The sequence below is a fragment of the Halyomorpha halys genome, unplaced genomic scaffold (assembly GCF_000696795.3).
Source record: "Halyomorpha halys isolate HHAL.00 unplaced genomic scaffold, Hhal_1.1 Scaffold1290.1, whole genome shotgun sequence".
NCBI classification, from domain to species: domain Eukaryota; kingdom Metazoa; phylum Arthropoda; class Insecta; order Hemiptera; family Pentatomidae; genus Halyomorpha; species Halyomorpha halys.
The window spans coordinates 210,800-222,530 of record NW_027106157.1 but is presented as its reverse complement, the minus strand read 5'-3'; the positions used below and the strand labels follow the sequence as shown (position 1 = coordinate 222,530).

General features: G+C 27.5%; 1 long non-coding RNA gene across 1 annotated transcript in view; it reads left to right on the top strand.

The window, feature by feature from the left end:
- The first annotated feature begins 3,521 nt into the window (after window positions 1-3,521).
- The window catches only part of LOC106689180 (uncharacterized), a 173,383-nt gene continuing 165,173 nt past the window's right edge, over window positions 3,522-11,731 (top strand). The window contains exon 1 of the long non-coding RNA XR_001344393.2: window positions 3,522-3,676. This is a non-coding gene — a long non-coding RNA (uncharacterized lncRNA). The remainder of the gene's footprint in view (window positions 3,677-11,731) is intronic.

The following is an 11,731-nucleotide window of genomic DNA, read 5'->3' as shown; positions in this document are numbered from 1 at the left end:
CATCTCAAATTCTACAATGCTTATGAAATTGAAATTATTAATGCTGGTTAGCCTTAAGCTATATATAAGCAAAATGGCTTGGTTTCGAAATATTTGAACTTAAAGTGGTTAAAAAAAGAATTGTAAAATGAAGAAAGGGAGGATGATTGAAGACATCTATAGACCAAGACTTTCTGCCAGTTATGTTAGTAAAAAACTGATGTCAATATTTATAAAATACACGAAAATAAAATTAAAATAATTGTTACAAACTTCTTTCCATCAATCTTTTAAAAAGTTATAAGTTAATATTTTTATTACTTATAATATTTAAAACATTTCTTGTGTCAATTATTGAAACTTAATTGCTCAACAATAAAATGAATCAACAATTAGGAAAGGTCATAAACAGGTAAAATAATGAAATAAGTTCAAGCGAATCATAGAAACTACTAGTGATATTTTCTTGTACTAAATTTAAGCTATAAATACACTATAAGATAAAGTCAATAACACAAAAATAAAGGAAAAGTTGCCAAATTAGAGAATTGGTGCTGGAGTAGTGAATTAAAATAAGATTTGCATTTCATTGTAGCTGTAAAGTAATCAATCCAAAGAATGAGTTTCATAATGAGTTATTTTAAATGTTTTATTGTCAAGTATTACATTATTTTACTATAATTTAATATTACATGATAGTACTCAATTTTGTGCAGTAAAAATCTGCAAATATAGATTTAAAATATTGAAATGTCTGAAAAACATTCTTTTACACACTCTTACAAGATATAAAATATCGAGTTGATGGTGTTTCTGAATAAAAAATGGCAATTAATACTAAAAAAATACATCAGTCATCGGCTTCAGTGGATTCGTCCTACATAGTATAAAAAAAAATTACCAGATATCTTTGTTTTCATGTTATCAATAGTATTTGTAAAACAAACTAGTAAACACTTATTCAAAAAGCTGTTTCTGTATTAAATTATTCTGGAATAATTTCATTTGTGAATTTGAAGCAATTATATAAAAGTATAAAGCTGAACAAAGTTCTGGCTGTTTGAGTAGCTCAATGAGATCCAATTGCTTTACAAGCTTCTTTATTTTTTCTCGATCAATTGTTATATGATTCTAACAAGGAAAAAAACCTGAATATAAGTACATATATTATTTAAATCAAATAAAGTTGGTGAGTTTTCTTACTTGTAGAAGAATGAACACCAATTAGAGATTTTCTGTCGATTAGTTTATGGTTTATTATTCTTATTGTTATATTGGTTTTTTGCAAGCAGTTATAATGATGATAAATGTTTATTTTCTGTTAGGTTCAAAGTTCTTCTTATCCCAGCTGATATTTACTCCAAAAATCTTTTAATCAACATAATAATAAACTATTATGAAAAAAATAGTTTATTAACTCATTCTTATTTTTCATCTTCAGTGATCAACACATATTTTTGAACATTTTAAATAAAATAAGTTTCCTTTATTTATGACAGACTTATTCTATCATTGTGTTGATTTAAAGATTGAAATAACTTGTTGTATTTTCTAGTTCTCATCAAACTGAATCCCAATAAATTAATCATTATATCAAACCATCAATAAGCAAACACCAATCATTTCTAGCGAATTTTATAGGTATAATCTATTAAAATTCTTTGTTGTAAATTTATTTTTTTCCTTCAAATGTATTTCACTGTCACAATAAAAAAATGCCAATTAATAATAGAAAAATATGAAAAATGAGTTAAATTCTTATTTTTCATCTTCAGCGATCAACACATATTTTTGAACATTTTAAATAAAATAAGTTTCATTTATTTATGACAGACTTATTCTATCATTGTGTTACAAAACCAATATAACAATAAGAATAATAAACCATAAACTAATCGACAGAAAATCTCTAATTGGTGTTCATTCTTCCACAAGTAAGAAAACTCACCAACTTTATTTGATTTAAATAATATATGTACTTATATTCAGGTTTTTTTCCTTGTTAGAATCATATAACAATTGATCGAGAAAAAATAAAGAAGCTTGTAAAGCAATTGGATCTCATTGAGCTACTCAAACAGGCAGAGCTTTGTTCAGCTTTATACTTTTATATAATTGCTTCAAATACACAAATGAAATTATTCCAGAATAATTTAATACAGAAACAGCTTTTTTAATAAGTGTTTACTAGTTTGTTTTACAAATACTATTGATAACATGAAAACAAAGATATTTGGTAATTTTTTTTTATACTATGTTGGACGAAACCACTGAAGCCGATGACTGATATATTTTTCTATTATTAATTGGCATTTTTTATTGTGACAGTGAAATACATTTGAAGGAAAAAAATAAATTTACAACAGAGAATTTTAATAGATTATACCTATAAAATTCGCTAGAAATGATTGGTGTTTGCTTATTGATGGTTTGATATAATGATTAATTTATTGGGATTCAGTTTGATGAGAACTAGAAAATACAACAAGTTATTTCAATCTTTAAATCAACACAATGATAGAATAAGTCTGTCATAAATAAAGGAAACTTATTTTATTTAAAATGTTCAAAAATATGTGTTGATCGCTGAAGATGAAAAATAAGAATGAGTTAATAAACTATTTTTTTCATAATAGTTTATTATTATGTTGATTGAAAGATTTTTGGAGTAAATAACAGCTGGGATAAGAAGAACTTTGAACCTAACAGAAAAAAACGTAAATGATTATACTATTTTTATTGAGCCAACGTTTATTTATTAATTTATCTCTTATCTATCTGTTACTATTACCCTTTTCATTTACTGTTTACAACCTTTAATTTTTCTTATTATATTTTACTTTTCATTGTATACCCCTGTTATTTTCCACATATGTTTTTTCTTTTTTTTGTAACTATGTCAAGTTTTTGTATCTTTTTTAGCCCTGCAACGTGGGGCGAAACGTTGGCTCAATAAAAATAGTATAATCATTTACTATTTGAGTTTTTTTGACCGCAACCAGACCATATTCCATTCATAAAAAATATAATGTTTATTTGTATTTATTTTATGATTCATGCATTTTTACAGTAATTTAAAAAGAAAGTTATGATAATTCAACTATGGAAACACCATGAGATACCTGTCTATGTTCATATACTAAACTTTTGTTTCTTGAAACAGAACAATTAAAATATTACTCATGGAATGTTTATTATTATGAAATAGATGTTATATATAAATAAATCTTAACAATAAGTAACAAATTCCTATCTACAGCATTCTTACCACAAAGCAAAAGATTCATACATTTCAATTTGAACTAGAGAGAAGCTTTTCATTCTACAAAATGGCTGACTGCTTCCTGTCTAGGAAACTTCTAGAACAAATATAATTATACATTATAGTCTATTTCTTTATTAAAATATTTAGAGTAGGTGTTTGGTGCTCAGAAATTTTTTGTTAAATTAATGGTATGAATATTAATTTATTTTAAAATATAAATTTAGGTATGTAATTCTTTGAGAAGGCGCCTTTTTTAGTTTGACCGTTTTAGATTTGTTACTGGGTATTAAAATATGTGTCTAATTTTTATTTAGTTTTTATCTGGATTTTCAAAGTTTCTCTTTGAAATTTTTATAAGTATCTCTTCTTGAAAGAAATTGCTATTCCTTCACAGTTTTTGTGCTCATGGAATTGAAGGACCTCATACTATAGGTAAGATAATCTATGTGTTGATTATTTTTTTATTTCTTATTTATCTGTTGATATTTATCCGTTGTTGTATCAAAAATATAAACTTTAAGTGAAATAAATCAGCTTAAAAGGATTTTGGTATACAGTAATTGGAAGTATTTCATTTTTTGTTTCCTGAAGCCATCGTATAATATATATTCAACTTAAAATATACACATTTCTCATTGATATTCTCAAATGAGAAAGCAATAAATTACATGACTTAAGTTGAATTGTGTATTCATGATTATTTAGTTGCAAATATGATCAACCTCGAGTTGAAGATGATAGTTTATAAGACTTTTCATTTTCACTTGATTTAGAGTGTATCCTGTTATGAGTAAAACTACTTTTAGTAGATATATTCAGTATTGAAATGCTGATGTCCTTAATCATGTGAATTTTGTTTCTAGTTAGCTTTAGGAAGCAAGACTTGTGCTTAAAAAATGGATATAGAATGAGAGGATCCAGGAGGGAAGCACTCTCTTTCAGGGAGGAGAATTTGGTTATTTGCTTGACAACAATCAATGCACTATAGAAGCTTTTATCATTATATCCATAATTGGAAATAAATTGTATTTCAAATTTTAAGTTATTTAAAGTAAATATATTTTTATTGACGTTTTCACCATAGTATGTTTTAACAGCGTTGCCCACTGTCCCTATAGCATGACTACTACGAGGTGTTCTGCCAAGAATTTCCTTTTAAATAAGGGTGTTTAAACAAATTGTCTTTATAAAATCAAAGTATTTAATTTCTCAAATTGATTTTTCAGAGGTAGATAGATTGGCAGTCCTTCACTTAGGTGTACTGATTTCACCTGGTATACTGACGCGCCACTCCTCCCCCTCCCCTCTTTCCTTAGAAAATTTCTGGATCAGACCTATCTCTGTAAAGAGTACTAATATTGATCACAATCAGGGTAGTTATTTAATAAAACGATTAAATGAACTGTATATATTCTTCCTTGATATTGTGAATTGAGTGATATTTTCATTACTTCTAATTCAGTGCATTCACAAAAAAAGAAAAATCAACGATTATATATTGTGTTTAATATTAAATAAAAAAAAAAAATATATATATATATATTCTAACCATGGTAGGGGGTCGAGTTTTCATTGAAGCCACCAAAGAAATGAAAAAGCCGACCCCCCAGACCGGATTCAAACCCGGCTCATAGCCGCTGTAGTTCTCAGGCTGCAAAGACCTGTGCCTCAACCACCTGAGCTACATAGAGCCCATAGTAAAAAACCAACCATCTGTTACCAAGAATTACTCTAAATAAATTGCATTAAAATCTGTATTTCTTAAGTATGATTTAAACTTTTGGATACAAATACCTATGATTTCAATTTGGATTCATGATTTTGTCAGAGGGGGAGGGAAGCCAACAAAAAAAAATGATACAAGAATTATGTGAATGATTCAAGGATATATCCTTGCATACCACTAAGGAAGACAACTAGATATTATTTTTATCTAATAATAAATAAAACAAACTTCTGAGCTGAAAATATTACTTTGCTATTTTGATATAAGTTTAGTGGGAAAGTACAAAGAACCAGTGACAAAATTAAGCGAGAAGAGGGAACTTTTGAAATTTACAGTCAATAAGCCAAGGGATGATACATAACAAATATACATTTTCATTTCATTTTTGCCTTGTTTAATAAATTATGTATAAATATAGGTACTCAAAGGATGTCTGGTAAGTTTTTAACAATATTAAGGAGATTAAAGACCTCAAAAACAACAAAATGTCAAGAAAAAATTAGCACTATGTGGTGTTTTAAGCAATTCACTTTATTTTTTGACAGGAACTAATAACTAAAAATCTCTTTGAGTTAGATAATTCTAAATTGCAGGATAATAATCTGGACTAAATATACTTTAAAAACTAGTAGAATTCTTCTTTGTCAAAACCCATAAACTCATATTTAAATAAAGTTAAGTTTCGTTTTTTGTGAAAGCCTAAATTATTAATTATTTATCTTATCAGCCTCCTGCTGGGTTATAGATTTTTCACTTTTAGAAAAACTTTCTTGCTTAACAAGCTTTAAGACCTAATTGCTTAAGCTGAAGTCTGTTACAGAATAAGCTGAGATCAACCTCCAGTTTCGGAAACAAATAATGTGTGAAATTCTATCTCCTCAAAGTATGAGTGTATCAGTTCTTATTTATAAAAAAAAAAGTAACATAAAATATTTACAACTTTTTAGTAATTTTAGCAATAAGTTTAGTTTTATCACCAGCTATCGTAAGTATGTTTATAATTTTAACTCAGTACATCTCCTTAAAAAAATAATGAAATTTACAAATTGACTTAAAATAATAAAAATACTTAATACTACTTCAATTCACAAAGATAAGGGAATCTCTATAATCCCAAATAAAAACTGTAACTATTTTATTTTTCGAATAATGGCTGATTAAATCAAAGTAACTTTTTAGCTGATTCAAAAATTATTTACAAGATACGCCAGTAATTCCAAATATTTATAAGATTAATTAAACAGACAATTATTTCATGCAAATTTTCATCAAGTATGTAAAACAGAATTTCAGATGACTTAAAGTTTATGGAAATTTGACAAAATCTTACTTGATAATGTAATCTAAGTCAATACAAAATATTATATTAAACAAAATGGTCAATATATGAACGAGCTTCCTCTGCAGAAAATACTGATACAACCAATTTATAGCTGTAATATTGATATGAGTACTAAATTCATTGCTGAAAAAAAGTATTTGTTATCAAATAAACAAGTAAATCAATACACAAATACTAATATATATATTATATATTATTATTAAATAATAATATATATATATATAGATTGGTTACCTGTAGATAAGATATGTTAGAAATGACCAGGAAGGGGGTTGTAAAAAAAAAGTTGTGTTTTATGTAATACTAAAATTATGAGGTCAGATGTTTTACTAAATCTTGAACATCAGACCATATGAAACTGCCTATATTTATAACCATACCCTAAAGTTATACCAGGCACATTGGTTATTCATGTGTCTTGTTCATTGTCATGACAAATTAAACTATAATAAGAAATTGGAGATGTTTTAATCCATAAGAATAATTTGATGGAATTTTTGGAATTCCTCGTCTTAACAAAATCTTATCTAATGCAGTTCTTGTTAAAAATATGCCTTCTGTAATGCTGAGTTTTGAAAGCTTAACATCAAACCACTTTTCATTGTAAGGATTTGGTAATTTTAGGTTTCCAAGAAACATTAGCATGTTGCACCGCATACTACATATATGTTCAAGGAAAGAAAAAATTAATAAATTGAAACAATTCCCACTTTTTAAACAGAATCTTGTATATTTTATAGAGATGCTATTCCACAATTTTTGGATTATAATTGGATTTTATTCTGTTTTATTCATTAATTGTTAAGTTTTAGCATTGTAATAGAAAAGTAATTGTTATCTTGACATCCAACTCAACAGTATTAGCAATACAAACCTCACTCCACCTTTATTCTCCCAACAACCAAAAATGCTTGATAAATGTTTTTCTCAGCATTGATGATTCGATTTTTTGTTTTTATTCAGAAAAATACTTTTGTCTTTTCATGAACATTTAATATGCGAAGTGTTAAGCTAGTTAGTATTCCTAATATTGTTGTCAAAATTAATAAAACTTTAAAGCTGCTCTGGAAAAATAAAATTAATAAACTAATAAATAAACCTATTTTATTATGTTATGTCAGAATATCTTTAAAAAAGTTTATATAAAACTCTTTTTCTTTTGGTATTATTTTAAACCTGATATATTGAGCAAAAAAAAAAAAAAAATTAAAATTAAATGAAATGCTCAAAAGTGTGTGTGAGTGAGTTCTAAGTGCTGTCCATATAGAAGGCACACAAACAATCTATTGAAAACAAGCACTTTCCTTTGATATATCAACAAAAAACGGGTAAGTGTTCGAAGCAGCTCAAAAGGGCGTGGTTCTCCTTTCACACCAACCTTGGAATCCAGCACTGCTCACCTTCACTCTATTCAATACAGTTCTGTGTTCCTTCAAATACAACTTGCCATTTATGAATATTTATTGTAAGAATTTCTAAATTGTTTCTACAATTGTGGGTGGAATTAAACTTTCTTGACTTTCTAATAGGCAAGTTCCCAATATTTTTGTACATTGAAACTTGGTTCTAAATAATATCATATTAATTAACGATGGCATTGTAAAAATATAATTTATAGTTCTAGTTTGATTGAATAAGCTGTACTGATTAGACTAGGCAGCTGCATGGATATTCATTGTGCCTTATTATTGCTTAATAGCCCTGATTTACTTCAAGCTTATTAAGAGTGATAGCCATTATAACCTGATTAAATAATTGTTTGAAAATTTTATTTATAATAATTAATTATAGTTAACTTTCTAAAATTATAGACTTTTGGCTCTATTTTTTTTCTTGGTGCAATTCTTTTCTTCTCTCTTTTAATTTACTTGACCAGTCACTAATGATAAGTAATCATCAAATGTGCAAGTCAATAATTAATTTTTAAACAATGGATTATCTCTGATACATAGAAGGTGTGTTTTGTGATTTTAATCCATTTTAGGATGTGTGTTTACTTTTCTGTCACAGCTATTCCTAATTGGCCACAACTTTGCCTTAGAACACAAACCTGGATTTTACCAAATCTATTGTTCATCTTGTAACATGTAACACTTTAATGTAACAGTCACTCAGTGATTTCTGAAACTGCTTGTAAAGATTACCTTGATTATTTGTTTACATGTTTATCTTTACAAATAGTGTAGGATTACCACCAACTTATGGTCTCCTAGAAAATAAATACTTCTTTTATTTTGAAAAAAGCAATGTATATGCTTTTGTTTTGATCCCAGGTTTTCCTAATTATCATTCTGAGGATAAAAACTAGTTTAAGGCTTCTTCTCTTTATCTGTCTGGAAAAGTTTGTGAGAGGAGAAGTATTGGTATATGCCGATGGCATAGAATTAGTTTCTGACTGAACACATAATCTTCAACAGACCCTGATAGAATGAGATGCAGAACTCATAAAGAAGGGCATTAATAATAGTGTAATAAAAAGCAAGATACTGCAAGTAGGATGAGAGCTGAGACAAATGCTTCAGGTTTGTAATGATGAGGAGCTTGAGTTCATAAATGAGTTCTCCTACTTGGGAGCTGTGATTCGCAGAAAAAAGAAAATACAACACATTGTAGTAAAGTAAGAAGTGAGGAATAACTGCAACAGTGATGAAGTGCTTTTACTGAGAAGTTTCTAAAACACATAGTGATACGGTCAGGAATGAAACCATCTAAGAATAATTAATTATTCCCACGATGTAAGAGGTCTTGGATAAGAGACATTTGAGTAGTTTCCAAAATATATGCTGAACTAGACCTGATCGTGATCTATGAAGTTTTTCAAAGGAAAGACGAGTGGACATTAAAGCTAGATGGACATATCAGCTTTGTTATAAAAGCTGTCCAGCTTGGGTCAAGCGAGAGAAAAACCATTGTAGGGTATAAAAATCCTAGCGAAAGACAATGAAAGATGGAGATCCTCAATTGGATCAACTCAATGCTGTAAGGTATAAAGTGGAAGTTAAAGAAGAAGTAAAATACTTCTTTTTTATTTCACTCCTTTTTATGAGTCAAAGTGTAATCATCAACAGACAGTCATTCTTATTCCTGCTTGCCTTCCAAACTAGTGTCTCCATTCTTGATTTATTGGAAATAATATTGAATTAATATTTTATTTAAAACCCGTTCTTCAATTATCTGTAACCTCTGCTGCTAAATGACCTCTTGTCTGGTATCTTATAGCCATCCTTATTATGTATTTCTCATTATGTTCAATAAAAAACCTCAAACTAGCCAGAGAAATATGGAAGGAACTATGCCAATAGATTCAGGAACATTGCTATAAAAATTTGTGTATTGGAAAAGGACGAAATATAGAATTTCCCAACAACTTTGACCAGCACTATCTTAAAATATTTTAATGAGGTGTAGATAGTTGACCATAGATTAATGATTGGAAAAGTTTGTCGGGGGGTGCGGTCACCAAAGAACAACATAAATAAACAAAGCTAAATATGCTAATAAATAAACAAAATAAATAAATATGGTTTTGTTTATTTATGTTGTTCTTTGCTGACCGCACCCCCGACAAACTTTTCCAATCATTAAAATATTTTAATTTTCCCCAATCGTGTTATGAAATATTTTAATTTTGCCAATTGGGAATATTTACACTTGACAACTATAATTTTCTTTTGTTTTCAAATACAACATTATATTGATTAAAACTTTTATTATTAAACTTAAAGGTATTGAAACTGGATTTAAATTTTAGTAACTCTTTGAGTCAAATGTTTTACCCCAATGACGTACATACATAACAGCATTTATGAATACACTGTTTATTTATTTTTTTTTTTTTTTTACATTAATAACAATCGTGCTTATCATTGGAATTTCTATTCTTTCAATTTCATGTAAATGTATATTATTCTTATATATTGTATATAGTTCAGGTACTAACTTAGGATCAGTATCTTAAATGTTTATCATTTATTTTATCAAGATTAAGTTTTTTCCTTAGTCATTACTTTGTCTAATATATTTGCATTATATGAACCACCAGACTTTTGTTTTAATTCATTTTATGTAATCTACAAATATACCCATTAAATTCATTGTTGCAATGATCTTTTTTTTTCTTTCATTGTTTTAAATTTATACTCCTCTGATTATTTTAAGTTTCAAAAATAACAGATATTAAAATAGTTGTTACTAACTAAACTTTTCTTCTTTTCTTTTTTGTATTTTTTCTTATAAAATTATAATAGAATCAATGACCTTTAATTTTATAAAGGCTTAGTTCTTCATGGTTCTTTTATCTTTTATTACATTCTACCCATTTTCAAATATCAAAGATAAATATTACTTGTTATAATAAGACTACAATGTGTTATTTACAATGGTGATCACACCAATTTTTTATACTTAATAGAAAAGAAGATAAGTTACAAAATTTTGATAGTGAGTAAAGTTACTAAATTTTATATTATTCCACTTATAAAATGAATATATATTCTTTGTATTATGAGTGTATTATGTTGCGTAATATAAATACTCATATTAATCTCTGAAAACAATAAGGTTTCATGCATTGATTTAAAGTGTTTTCTGTTTGACCTGTCATGCCAGTACAACATAACACGGTTATATGCTTCAAATATTCATTTTTTAACTAATATAACTGTTCCTATACAAAGAGATAGTGGTGATGAAGTTTCATCGGTGTTTTATAGATTGTCATATTGAAAATTGTGCCACATCTCCAGAAGCCTTCCAGTTTACAACTTTTCATACTTTTGTTTATACTTTTCAAGTCAACCCTTGCTTTATGTTCATAAATTTATTATTGTCTTTTTTTCCTTGTGTGGGAGCTACCCTTTATTCTTAAAATTCATGGTGTCTACTCACAAGTTTCTTTTATCACCTCTTAATTTATGGACAGTAATGCATATTTTTCTATTTATAACAATATTGAAACATACATTTAATTCAGTTGTTCTCAACCCCTAAGCAGTAAATTGAACCAATAGTACAAGAGCCAGGAAGAAAAAAAGAGAGTTATCTCACCCCAATTTTTGATTACTTTTATGAAAACTAATTATAATAGCTAGCCAAAATTGATGAGTCTGCCAAATATATGCAGGGGGAATAAAAAATGGCAGCTGTTTTAAAACCTTAAAGAAACATTAATTTTTCATTCGGAGCTCTATATCTTAAAAACTATCAACAATTCTAGAAAATCTAAGAGAACATTACTAAAGAAGAGTAAATTTGCTGAAATATTAGCCCTAAAAGAGCTATTTACGTCTATTAGTTCTCAAGATATAGCTTTTTAAAAAGCAAAATTTCTTAAAAATCTACTGAAAGATTAGTAGTTAGTTAATTTATTTTGAGAAATCTATATCTCAGGAACTATGTGACGTACAGATGTCTATTAGTA